At 44.5% G+C, this 11,418-nt stretch overlaps 1 long non-coding RNA gene across 2 annotated transcripts in view; it reads left to right on the top strand.

Annotated features, from left to right (window-relative positions):
* The first annotated feature begins 80 nt into the window (after positions 1-80).
* LOC131187436 (uncharacterized) overlaps positions 81-11,418 on the top strand; it is a 36,120-nt gene continuing 24,782 nt past the window's right edge. Inside the window, exons 1-3 of one of the 2 annotated variants that reach the window (XR_009152550.1) lie at positions 81-216; positions 2,359-2,468; positions 5,027-7,124. This is a non-coding gene — a long non-coding RNA (uncharacterized LOC131187436). Of the gene's footprint in view, positions 217-2,358; positions 2,469-5,026; positions 7,125-11,418 lie in introns of those variants that run through there. The other variant, XR_009152549.1, reaches the window with a different exon arrangement.

Raw genomic sequence — 11,418 nt, 5'->3', positions numbered from 1 at the left:
GTACACATGTTCACATCCGGTGTGATGGCACATGCGTGCTTTCTTTATTCCGGGATAACTTTGGTCCGTGTCAATCACACGATCCGCAACTCGGCCGGGCTGGGCTAAACGAGGCAGAAGCGCAATAATACATTGGGGCGGGGCCTGCGGAAGCCACGCCTCCGCAGACCGCCCCTTTTGAATAGCTGGAGCCAGAAGCGAGAGAATGATTTCCGCGTAAGTAGAGCGTGGGAGACGAATTGAACATCCGTTGTTAACTAGCTGCAGTGCGTGGTTTAAGTCTCTGAAAGTGTAGTACAATTGCTAGAGAGGTGAAATTGTTCTTTTTTTCCCCCCCTTAGAGCGACTTTTTATTTTATTAATATTAAATATTAATATTATAATATTTTAAAAATAATATTTTTTATTATTTTGGAAAAACTCCCGTCTAGTCTTCTTAACGAAAACAAGACTGTATAGATGCAGTCACTGGGTGTCCAGCTCCATTTAAGGTTGTGTTTACTTGTACCTGTCCTGGCAGTGATTTAGGCAGAAGTTAGGCAGACTATAAAGACACTGAGTGCATTATTTGGTTATCCGTCGTTTAATGAATTAACCACAACTGGTTGAGTTTACAATAACTTGGAAAAACATAAACCAAGATTTACAAACCCAGCGGTTGGTTTGATATAACATGCTAAGACAGACACACAAGTAAGCCAAGTTGTGCTTAAAGCTTTATGTGAATTTGGGATGTGCATGTTACACTAACCATACTATGGATTATGTGGTTCGGATTAGTGTAATGTGTCAATCAGTCTGCAGTCAATCAGAAAATATGTTTGTAAATCAAGCAGCATGGCATTTAACACTAGAGAGATTAGCCAATGGTGGCTTATTAAATAAACCATAATTTAAAATTTGTGGCTTAGTTATGTGTGAATCAATTTTCTAAAAAATGGCTCAGGCTGATTCATGCATCATGCTAACTGGTTTGTTTATGGATGAACCACAATTGGCTAAATTTGCTTGGCAAATACAGAATTAAAGTATTCCTGAAGCTAGAGGACCTTGCCTAGATCCAAAGAAAGCAGTTTTTTCTATGGGAATACAGCTGTTTTTCAGCTACTCTATCCCACACATAGTCACATATGTACTTTAACTGCAGTTCTGGTCCTTATTCTGTAAACACTTTTCTACTTACATGGGAGACAATGCCCTTTCCCAACTCTGTTTTTTTTAAAAAGGAAATTAGCTTAGTGTATTATGTGAACCCAGCCAAGTATGTTATCAACAAACCCCAGTTGCATTCTAGTTAATAGAAATGGGTGCTTCCAAAGGACACTTGGGATTGCCCCTGAACAGCCTCTTGTTCTTCGCTGGTCGCAGGGAGCTCCTTAATTTATAGAAGTCTTCCAGGAGATGAAGCAATGGAAGGTAGATTTGGGGTGGAGGGAAACAAAGGGTAAATCTGGATCTGGATAAGGGAAGCACACAATTCCTTGTCTTCTTAGACTTCTCAGCAACATTTGATAACTTCAGTTATAACATCCTATGGCTGTGGGGTCACATTATTTAATTGATTTTTGTTCTTTCCTGAGGGGTTGGGACAGTGGCGAAATCCAAATTTTTTTACTACCGGTTCTGTGGGCATGGTGTGGCTTGGTGGGCATGGCTCAGTGGGCGTGGCAGGGAAAGGATACTGCAAAATTTCCATTCCCACCCAGGGGTGAAATTTAAAAAATTCCCCTACTGTGGGCGTGGCTTGTGGGGGAGATCATGTGACTGGGTGGGCATGGCCAACTCGACATCACTCACATCAAGGTGCTCCTCACCAGCCCCTCCCCTCCCAGCCACTCCTTGTCGCGAATGGCAGGAAAATGGGTTCCTGCCTACCATCCTTCTCTCAGTTTGTGCTGAGATTGAGGAATGGATGACAGGCAGGAAAATCCCCTTCCCCATTTTCCTGCCTTTCACAAAAACTGCTCCATTCCAGCTGCTCCCCCCCTCCCTCCTGGGGACTACTTAAAAGGGACAGGCTGCAGCAGCTCCATTCTGAATGGAGGGAGAAAAGTTAGCATTCTCTCTGCTGCATTTAACATTGAATTCTGTGGAATATCGAGCAGCTGGAAGAGGTGACCAGCCTCAGGGCTGCTGCTTAAAAGGCAGGTGGAGGCTCTGGATAGGTGGCCTTTCACCAGACCTTTAGCTTGCTGTGATATTCTCTTTATTGGGGTGACTGTGAAGGGCACCTGGAAATCGCAATTGGTGCAAAATATGGAGATTGCATTTGGTGCAAACTGTAGTTGGTAGCCTGTATATTTGTCAATCAAAGGTGCAATAATCATGTAACACCTATGTAACTTTAACCTATATTAGAGTGTCCAGCCGTGGTGGCACAGTGGTTAGAATGCAGTACTGCAGGCTACCTCACTGCTGACTCCAGGAGTTCAATCCTGACTAGCTCAAGACTGACTCAGCCTTCCAAGGTTGGTAAAATGAGGATCCCCAATAGTTGGGGGCAATATGCTGACTCTGTAAACCACTTAGAGAGGGCTATGAAACAGTATATAAGTCTAAGTGCTATTGCTATATTGATTATTAATACGTTTCTAGGCTTGGTATTGGAATATTAATTGGACCTCCTTCTCTGCATAAAGGTGACCTGCCCAACTTGCCCAATGAGGACTTTCTACGTCCCCCATGCAGTGAAAGGTTGCCTCTCAAGTAATGTTTCTCTGTGGTAGCCCTCAGGTTGGGGAACACTTTCCCTCTCAGTCTGAGATTGCCATCCTAATAGAATAGAATAGAATAGAATAGAATAGAATAGAATAGAATAGAATAGAATAGAATAGAATAGAATAGAATAGAATAGAATAGAATTTTATTGTCCAAGTGTGATTGGACACACAAGGAATTTGTCTTGGTGCATGTGCTCTCAGTGTACATAAAAGAAAAGATACATTCATCAAGAATTCTAAGGTACAACACTTAATGATAGTCATAGGGTACAAATAAGCAATCAGGAAACAACCATTTTTGGCCTTCGAGAAAAAATTAATGACAGACATTTTCTGGAGGGCTTTGTAACAGTGTGATTACTGGATCAGTCTGAAATATCAAAATCATGCGTGTGTAAAGAGATTGCTGGGGGTGTGGGGTGAATTCTGAAGATTTAATTTGTCTTTCCCTTATGCTTCAATGAAACATTTCATGTTGCATGAAAGTTTGCAAACCTCAGTGAAAGAAAATAGGCAGTCAGAAAGCAGCACCAGTTGTGAAAGAATCTTGCCTGCAGATGGAACTAAAGCCTCAATTTCTAATCAGGAAAAGGCAACCACACTGTCTTCTCAAGCTAAATTTAGAGGTATAATAAGGCTGGGAAACTGTGCATGACAAATACAGTCTCTGGAGTTCCAGGATTTGGTCAAGTGCTGTGTTGATGCTGTTGTGTTGATACTGTTTGGTTCTCCAAAGTGAATAGGGTTTTTCCCACCCATAAAAGTGATGTCAGTAAAGACAACTCAATTTACAAGATGAAAACCAATAAAGATTTGCAGATTAACTAGACGATTTGATGAGGCATATGCAAACATGATACAGATCTATCTGGGGATTTTTTGAGGGGGGGGGCGGCTAACCTGATGATTAGAGTCTACAAATGTTTAAGAGTATAAGATCTGGGGAGCAAAAATCTAGATGACCACTAAATGCCAGTAAAGAGAAACTGTCCTGTCTCTTTAGTAGATTGGTCTGCTATTTAGTAATTGGAGTTTTTCTACCTAGATCTTATAGATCATCTAGAAGACATTGTCCAATTTATTTGGAGCAAGACTGACTTGCATTGCCAAGAGCAATACAATGGTGTACAATACCATAACATAATGATAGCATTTCCATTTCTCACTGCGTCATTTTTCCACAATTCACTTGAAGTGATGTCCACTCAACCTAGAATTGGTACAAAGAAAAGTTAGCATAATATTTGCTTGCCCCTGTGGCCAAACCCTTTCCTACTTCTGTTGCTTCTGCTTCACTGTCAGATAGTATTGTCCTGATTTGTGAGTTTACCATCCTTTACACACATCACAGTTGTTTTTCCACCTTGGGCTTTGGACCATCCCTTTCACCAGCCTGTAAGGAAAATATCTACCAATCAGAGCAGGAATGGGGAAACGACATCTTCAGGACTCTGCCGGGGGTAGTCCCTGTTGCTCCTCCCACACTTATCTGAACTCCCAAGTTTTTTAAAAAGTGAAATAAAGAAGCGTAAAGGAAGACATCTGGCCAATTAACACTCCCAGGGAAGAGAGGAGGCAGACCCTTCCCTGGCTGTGCAACTGAGCCACCAACTAATCTGGTGGGGGAAGATAGGCATGGTCAATAATTGCACCATGGCCAACTTCAAGTGAGATTAGGGTGATCATGCCTGGTGTTGATGATAATTCTGGTGATTGTTTCACTAATGTCTTTCCAAGGAGGCCTATTCCTTTACTACCATGAAACCTAAAAGCATCTGAAATAGGAATTTCCAGCAGAGAATTAGCACAAGATAACAAAGAAAGAAGCTGTTCCTCCTTCATTGGGCTTTTCTTTTTTAATAGTAATGTTATTAAAAATTATAACTACAATGGCAAAGAATTAATACAAGCTAAAGGGGGAAAAAAGGAAAAATAGAAAATGTAGAAAAGAAAATAGAAAAATATCAGGTATGAAAGATCAGGTCCATACATGAAGATCCAATTAAACTGATTTATTGCTACTCATGTATATGAATATTCTCAGCTTAACATTAGCACCTGCTTGGAGTTAGATAAGGGTCAATGAAATTCAAGGCAGGGTTGGACTTAGTTCACTTGTGGTTACATAGGGATTTCAGGCTGTCCCTCTTTTAACTGCCACCAGGTTCTGCCACTCTGTTTTAATTTGTCTATTTATTTATTTATCAAATTTATTTGCGGCTCATTTTGCAGTTCAGAGCAATTCTGAGCTACAGAATCAACTAAAAGATTAATTATAATCTTTGGTTCCTTCTTGTTTCCTTTAGTGTCCAACCTTCGAAGTCCCATCCTATAATACAGTGTTACCTTGGTACTCCACTGCTTGGAAACTCATCCAATTTGGTACTAAACGCATTTTGACACAAAAATTTTGTCCTGGTACTCATTGTTTGTTTGGTACTCAACACACAAGTTAGAACGTGTCAGGGTCAACTGCCTTGTGACTCACTACATTATTCCTTATGGGAAAAACTTCTTTGATATTCATCTTTTTCTGTACTCATCCTGCCTTCCAGAACCAATTCATGATGAATATCAAGGTACCTCTGTATTTTAATGAATTCAGAATCATATTTCATTTTAACACTTAGCCTGTTCATAACTTTCCAAAATCAAAGTTCTAATCATCCTTTTGCTTTGTTTGTGTGTGTGTGTGTGTGTGTGTGTGTGTGTGTGTGTGTGTGTGTGTATTATACTTACATTTAAAACTTTTCACTAAGGATTGAAGGAAACTTGAAGGAAAATCACCTGGAGTTTTCAGACTTATTGTTCCAAAGGTTCATAATAAATGTAAAACAATAATTAACAAGCAATCACAATGAAAGTGATAAGAAAAAGGACGCATTTTAACAGGGTGTAATTATTCTTGCTTCCTTGAATTTTTTAAATATTTTTTTAAATTAATTCTAAAATTTTAATTTTAACATTTTAATTTTATAGTATGCTGTTTTACATTTTGATACTTTATTCTACACAACCCAGAGTCCTTCTTTGAGGGAGATGGATGGTTCAGAAATGTGAAATATAAATAAAATAAATGTGAACCCTGTGTCCTTTTAAAAGTGCTGACCATGATTTGAGCAAGATAGCTATTCTCTCATCTCCCAGAGCTATAAACCTTCCAGAGGCTGCTGTCTTGCAGTCTCCTCACAAGGAGCAACTGTCTGGAGCACTTGTGGATGATCCCAAGTTTTCTCCTTGTCAGAGAGGAATTAGGAAGAGGTGGTCTACTCTCCAGGTCTTCTCCATTTATAGTGGCACCATCATCAGTTTGCAATTTCTTCCCTGGAAAACTCTTCATTCTGCTTTCCCACCTTAAAGGCAAGCTCATTATACCCATATCTACCCATCACACAATTCTCTTTCACAGTAAGCAACATTGTGCAAAACTCAGAATATATGATTTTTTAATTGACTGATGGTGTGCCATCAAGTCATTTTCAGCTTCTAACAAGATTATAGATAGATTTTCTCAGTGTACTTTTATCTCTAACCTGATTCTTCAGATCTTTCAGTGGTGCTCTTGCTGCCACTTAACCAATTTATCCAGTGTTGTTGGTCATTGTCTGCTCTTTCCTTCCACCTTTCCCAGCATTAGGGCCTTATCCAGAGAGCTAGATTTCTGCATAATGTGCCTGAAGTATCATAATTTTTATGATTCTTCTTCTGCGCATGCCCGATATGGCGGCGTCTTGAGCTCCTCGGTGACAGCAGGTCGGGTTTCCTGAGCCGGGAAACCGCGTGGAGCCGACCACCGAGCTGCCGAAGACCTCCGCCTCTTATTTAAGCTTTCCGGCGGCCGATGGAGAGGTTTTTGACCTCATTGGTTTCTCGGCCGCTGAGAACGAGGCTGGAGTTATGACTGGGCAGCAGATGGCGGCGGCCATCTTGGGGGGTGCAGAACGGCGCTCCCTGAAGATTCGTCGGCCAGCTGGCTTTCCGGATTGCTGGCTGGCCGGATTGCTGACTTGCGGGCTTATGGCCTTGCCGGCTTGCAGGAAACGGACGGTGGCGACCATTTTGGGGGGGGTGCGGTTCGGCGCTCCCCGAAGATGGACTGCCGGCCTTGCTGGAGAGGTTACATGCAACTACATGTTTACTGGACCCGTGTCCTTCCTGGTTAGTGCTGGCTGCTCAGGAAGTGACACGAGGCTGGCTCCAGGGGATTATAAACGCTTCTTTGGTGGAAGGGGTTTTCCCCGCCGCCTTGAAAGAGGCGGTGGTGAGACCTCTCCTTAAGAAGCCTTCCCTGGACCCAGCTATTTTGGGAAATTACCGTCCAGTCTCCAACCTTCACTTTGTGGCAAAGGTTGTAGAGAGTGTGGTTGCATGGCAGCTCCCCCGGCACCTGGAGGAAGCTGTCTATCTAGACCCGTTCCAGTCCGGCTTCCGACCCGGTTACAGCACGGAGACGGCTTTGGTCACGTTGGTGGATGACCTCTGGAGGGCCAGGGACAGGGGTTGCTCCTCTGCCTTGGTCCTATTAGATCTCTCAGCGGCGTTTGATACCATCGACCATGGTATCCTGCTGCGCCAGCTGGAGGGATTGGGAGTGGGAGGCACCGTTAATCGGTGGTTCTCCTCCTATCTCTCCGACCGGTCGCAGACGGTGTTGACAGGGGGGCAGAGGTCGTCCGCGAGGTGCCTCACTTGTGGGGTGCCTCAGGGGTCGATCCTCTCGCCTACCCTGTTCAACATCTATATGAAGCTGCTGGGCGAGGTCATCAGTGGTTTCGGGGTGAGTTATCATCTGTACGCTGATGATACTCAGCTGTACTTTTCCACCCCGGACCACCCCAATGAAGCGGTCGAAGTGCTGTCCCGGTGCCTGGAAGCTGTACGGGTCTGAATGGGGAGAAACAGACTCAAGCTCAATCCCTCCAAGACGGAGTGGCTGTGGATGCCGGCACCCCGGTACAGTCAGCTGCGTCCGCAGCTGACTGTTGGGGGCGAGCTAGTGGCCCCAAAGGAGGTGGTTCGCAACTTGGGCGTCCTCCTGGATGGACGGCTGTCTTTTGATGAACATCTGGCGGCCGTCTCCAGGAGGGCCTTTTACCAAGTTCGCTTGGTCCATCAGTTGCGTCCCTTCCGTGACCGGGATGCCTTATGCACAGTCACCCATGCTCTGGTTACGTCTCGGTTGGATTACTGCAATGCTCTCTACATGGGGCTGCCCTTGAGGTGCACCCGGAGGCTGCAGTTAGTCCAGAATGCGGCTGTGCGAGTAGTAACGGGAGCCGCTCGTGGCTCCCACGTAACATCACTGCTCCGTAGTCTGCACTGGCTTCCTGTGGTCTTTAGGGTGCGCTTCAAGATGGACTGCCGGCCTTGCTGGAGAGGTTACATGCAACTACATGTTTACTGGACCCGTGTCCTTCCTGGTTAGTGCTGGCTGCTCAGGAAGTGACACGAGGCTGGCTCCAGGGGATTATAAACGCTTCTTTGGTGGAAGGGGTTTTCCCCGCCGCCTTGAAAGAGGCGGTGGTGAGACCTCTCCTTAAGAAGCCTTCCCTGGACCCAGCTATTTTGGGAAATTACCGTCCAGTCTCCAACCTTCACTTTGTGGCAAAGGTTGTAGAGAGTGTGGTTGCATGGCAGCTCCCCCGGCACCTGGAGGAAGCTGTCTATCTAGACCCGTTCCAGTCTGGCTTCTGACCCGGTTACAGCACGGAGACGGCTTTGGTCGCGTTGGTGGATGACCTCTGGAGGGCCAGGGACAGGGGTTGCTCCTCTGCCTTGGACCTATTAGATCTCTCAGCGGCTTTTGATACCATCGACCATGGTATCCTGCTGCGCCGGCTGGAGGGATTGGGAGTGGGAGGCACCGTTTATCGGTGGTTCTCCTCCTATCTCTCCGACCGGTCGCAGACGGTGTTGACAGGGGGGCAGAGGTCGTCCGCGAGGCGCGTCACTTGTGGGGTGCCTCAGGGGTCGATCCTCTCGCCTACCCTGTTCAACATCTATATGAAGCCGCTGGGCGAGGTCATCAGTGGTTTCGGGGTGAGTTATCATCTGTACGCTGATGATACTCAGCTGTACTTTTCCACCCCGGACCACCCCAACGAAGCGGTCAAAGTGCTGTCCCGGTGCCTGGAAGCTGTACGGGTCTGGATGGGGAGAAACAGACTCAAGCTCAATCCCTCCAAGACGGAGTGGCTGTGGATGCCGGCACCCCGGTACAGTCAGCTGCATCCGCAGCTGACTGTTGGGGGTGAGTTAGTGGCCCCAAAGGAGGTGGTTTGCAACTTGGGCGTCCTACTGGATGGACGGCTGTCCTTTGATGAACATCTGGCGGCCGTCTCCAGGAGGGCCTTTTACCAAGTTCGCTTGGTCCGCCAGTTGCGTCCCTTCCTTGACCGGGATGCCTTATGCACAGTCACCCACACTCTGGTTACGTCTCGGTTGGATTACTGCAATGCTCTCTACATGGGGCTGCCCTTGAGGTGCACCCGGAGGCTGCAGTTAGTCCAGAATGCGGCTGCGCGAGTAGTAACGGGAGCCGCTCGTGGCTCCCACGTAACATCACTGCTCCGTAGTCTGCACTGGCTTCCTGTGGTCTTTCGGGTGCGCTTCAAGATTTTGGTTACCACCTTTAAAGCGCTCCATGGCTTAGGACCCAGGTACTTACGAGACCGCCTGCTGTTACCCTTTGCCTCCCACGACCCGTACGCTCTCACAGAGAGGGTCTCCTCAGGGTGCCGTCCGCCAAACAGTGTCGGCTGGCAGCCCCCAGGAGTAGGGCCTTCTCTGTGGGAGCATCGACGCTCTGGAATGAACTTCCCCATGGCCTACGTCAAGTGCCTGATCTTCGGACCTTCCGTCGTGAGCTAAAAACACACTTATTTATTCAAGCGGGACTGGCATAAATAGTTATGATTTTAAATTGGGGTTTTATTAATATTTTAAAATTTAAAATTTAAATTTTTAATTATCAGCCTTTTTGTAATTTGCTATGTTTTAAATGTTGGTTTTAATTGTATATATCCTGTGTTTTATTTTTGGCTGTACACCGCCCTGAGTCCTTTGGGAGAAGGGCGCTATAAAAATTTAATAAATAAATAAATAAATAAATAATTTCAGCATTTGTTTCTCACCTGAGAATTCTGGATTGATTTGTTTGATGATCCATCAGACTCTGTTTCCTTGGCTGCCCATTTTCTCAAGAGTCATCTTGAACACCAAAGTTCAAAGGCATCAATGTTCTTCTTATCTGCTTCTTCAAAGTCTTAACTTTTTTTTATTTGAATTTATATCCCGCCCTTCTCTGAAGACTCAGGGCGGCTTACACTGTGTTAAGCAATATTCTTCATCCATTTATATATTATATACAAAGTCCACTTTTTATTGCCCCCAATCTGGGTCCTCATTTTACCTACCTTATAAAGGATGGAAGGCTGAGTCAACCTTGGGCCTGGTGGGACTTGAACTTGCAGTAATTGCAAGCAGCTGTGTTAATAACAGACAGACTTAGTCTGCTGAGCCACCAGAGGCCCTTATGGAAACTTTTGTTTCCATACAGTCTTGCTGTGAATACCACGAATTGCACGATTCTGATCTTTGTAAGTATAGACACATCACGACACTTGAATATCTCTTCCAAGTAGTGAGCCAAAGAAATCAAAAGAAAAAAAGGTAAAACAGAAGATAATGCATAAAGCAGTTAAGTAGTACCTGCCATCCTGTGATGTGAACTCCCAGACAGGCCTGTTGTTCTCTGTAAAGGATGTCTGGGAGAAGAGAAAATATTTTTTTTCCCTCACAGGCAGAATCTTTCTCATAGAAAAATGGGGATCTGACTAGATTTGAAGAAAGAGAGGAAAAAATGATGGCTGGCAAACTAAAATGGATTTTAGCCTGTTTAAAGTGCTGAATGCCTGATGATTCTAGGAGAGCCAGAGGCCCTTGAAATGCTTTTCAATATTTTGGATAATAATTGGATAATATTTTGGATAATTTTGGATAGTGTGTTGAGAAATCCATGGTAAAAGAGGGATGGACAGCAATGGACATGTCTTGAGGGAGGCTGAAGAGAGAAGACCAGAAATTACCAGTGTAATTTAACACCTTTGCTCTTTGATAAGCCAGGAGAGAAAATGGTAGAGAAATTAAATTGAAGAGAAGCTCTACCCCTAAATAGCCATAAGCTTAAGCTAACTACAGTACACATAGTGAAACAAGTCAACTTAGATAAATTGGCAGGAGTAGCTATAAATCACTGCCACATTCCTATGTATTTACAGCTACAGAGAAGAGAGCATGGGAAAGAAGACATTATTCTTAACTGCCTTAGCAGAACACTTCATAAATTGTTCTACCTCTCTGAAAATGAAACTAAGAAAACTTGCCTATATCTAGTAATAAACAAGGGGGAGGGGGAAACAAGGATGCTTGTTCAATTTTCTAAAACGCAATGTCCTCATGGTAAAAAGAAAATCTAAGAGGTTTGCCACACTACAACTTCGACATCTCTTGCCACTTTGACATCTCTGCATAAATCTGCTGGTAGTGAGGTCAACCTTAAAAATACCTTTCTAGATTTAACTCCTTCTTCCACTTTAGCCATAGAGATACCTAATGTTTTGACTGAACCAGGTGTACCATACACATCTACTCACTTATGTTTGGATTCCCTTGCGTATTGATTCCACTACCAGCACCA

This window comes from Ahaetulla prasina, chromosome 1 (assembly GCF_028640845.1).
Source record: "Ahaetulla prasina isolate Xishuangbanna chromosome 1, ASM2864084v1, whole genome shotgun sequence".
Classification (NCBI taxonomy): domain Eukaryota; kingdom Metazoa; phylum Chordata; class Lepidosauria; order Squamata; family Colubridae; genus Ahaetulla; species Ahaetulla prasina.
Note: the sequence above shows the minus strand (reverse complement) of the source record. Positions and strands in the feature narration are given on the sequence as shown.